Source organism: Vombatus ursinus, unplaced genomic scaffold (genome assembly GCF_900497805.2).
Source record: "Vombatus ursinus unplaced genomic scaffold, bare-nosed wombat genome assembly UNPS02014792.1, whole genome shotgun sequence".
NCBI lineage: Eukaryota > Metazoa > Chordata > Mammalia > Diprotodontia > Vombatidae > Vombatus > Vombatus ursinus.
In genome coordinates, this window is record NW_020954570.1 from 3201567 (window position 1) to 3203620 (window position 2054).

Sequence of the window (2054 nt, forward strand, 5' to 3'; positions counted from 1 at the left end):
GAAGGAGCAATGCAAAGAAATAGAAGAAACGAACACAATGGGAGAAAGAAGAGATATCTTCAAGAAAATTAAAGATGTCACAGGAACATTTCATGCAAAAATGGGTATGATAAAAGACAAAAATGGTAGGGAACTTAACAGAAGTAGAAAAGTTTAAAAAGTGGCAAGAATGCACAGAAAAAATATGTAAAATCTTAATATCATCTATAACTACAGTGGTTTGGTTTCTGATCGAAAGCTAGACATTCTGGGGAATGAAGTCAAATGAGCCTTAGGAAGCATTGCTAACAATAAGGCTGGTGGAGGTGACAGAATTTCAGCTGAATTATTTAAAAACCTCTATCCCTGCTCGGTGTGCACATCAACCTCCTCCAAGACTGAGACCTTTTCTCAACCTAGCCAAGTGACAGGTAGGCAGCCCCTCCAGCCTGCCTGAACTTGCTGCCTCCACATGCTTTCCTCTAAGTACCAGGGCACATAGTATGATCGATAGGTGTTCAGTTTCCCAACAATTTTTTATAGAAAATCAAGGGCAGTGGGCCATGGTTGCCAAGAGCAACTTGAAGAGCAGGACACCTTTAGAGAAACTTGATCAAGGTGCCATCATAGTGAAACCCTCCAGATCAAGATTCCAACAGAGTTCCTCTATCTCGTCTTGCTCTATCAATGGAGACTATCTTTTCATTTCTCCTCTGCTACTGTGAAGTGGCAGAAAGCCAGTAGCACATCATGGTTGGAATTAAGCCTACATATGTGCCCCCAGCAGCCACTGTAAAGTTCCTTCGGGCTGTTACCACTGCCTATATTGCTGTCTTCATCAACTCCTAAACCCAGCCAATGTCCAGCTGCATATTCAAGGTGAGAGCCAGTGGGCCATCCAATCTTCCTCTACCATTACCTAGTATTGGTGTGTTATGGCACCATTTTGACTGTGGTGAAGACTGAGGGCTCTGACAGCCTGTACTGGTGGCTGGGCTGTGGTGCCAGATGAGTTTTGCCTCTGCCTGCATTGGCCTCTATGACTTTGTCAAGCAGTTCTATACCAAAGGATCTGAATATGCAGTCATTGGGAGGCTACATCACAGGGGCACTAGCAGTGGGCATAGCCCAACCCACAGATGTGGTGAAGGTGTTTCCAGGCCCAGGCTTGTGCAGGTGGCAGCCGGAGACACAGGGCACATTGGATGCCTATAAGACTATCGCCTAGGAGGAGGGACTTTGGGGCCTATAGAAAGGAATTTCACTCAATGTTGCCTGCAATACTATTATCAACTGTGCTGAGCTGGTGACCTATGATCTCATCAAAGATGTCCTCCTGAAGGCCCACCTCATGACTGATGACCTTTCACGACACTTCACATCAGCCTTTGGGGCTGACTTTTACACCATCATCATTGCTTTTCCTGCAGACCTGGTCAAGAAAAGATACATGAAATCTGCCATGGGCCAGTATGCCACTGCTGGCCACTGCACCCTCACCATGCGTCAGAAGGAGGGACCTCAAGTCTTCTACAATGGGTTCATGCCTTCTTTCCTTTGCTTGGACTCCTGGGATGTAGTGATATTTGTCACCTATGAGCAACGGAAACAAGCCCTGAGGGCTGCTCACACTTCCTGTGAAGCTCCTTTCTGAGCTTTCTCCTGCCAGCTTTCTTTCTTATATCCTTCCCCTTTGCTTCCATAACCCATCCTGCCTCTTCTTCCTCCCATTTTCCCCTCTTCCTCTCCTCCCCTCCCTTACCTCTGAAGGAACCTCATTTCATCCCTCTTAGAGTTAGCCCCAGTTAAACTTTCTCCAGCTTGCTCCTTCTGCCATTACAGCCTCACCCAGTTCTTAAGCTCCTTACTTCTAATAAAGTCAGACCAGAACCCAGAAAAAAAATCCTCTATCCTTACCTTCCTCTTTCTAGCTTCTTAATTTAAACAAAGTTCTTTATGGCCCACTTTTCGAAGAAGTATAAGTATTTATTTGCTTTGTTCTCCTCTTCATTTCCCCCCCATTTAGACTTTCTTGAATTCTATTCTCCCACTCACTAACCACTTATGTGTTACTT

At 45.3% G+C, this 2054-nt stretch overlaps 1 pseudogene; it reads left to right on the forward strand.

The window, feature by feature from the left end:
* Nucleotides 1-729: 729 nt before the first annotated feature.
* On the forward strand, nt 730-1633 carry LOC114048260 (annotated as a pseudogene).
* Nucleotides 1634-2054: the final 421 nt, after the last annotated feature.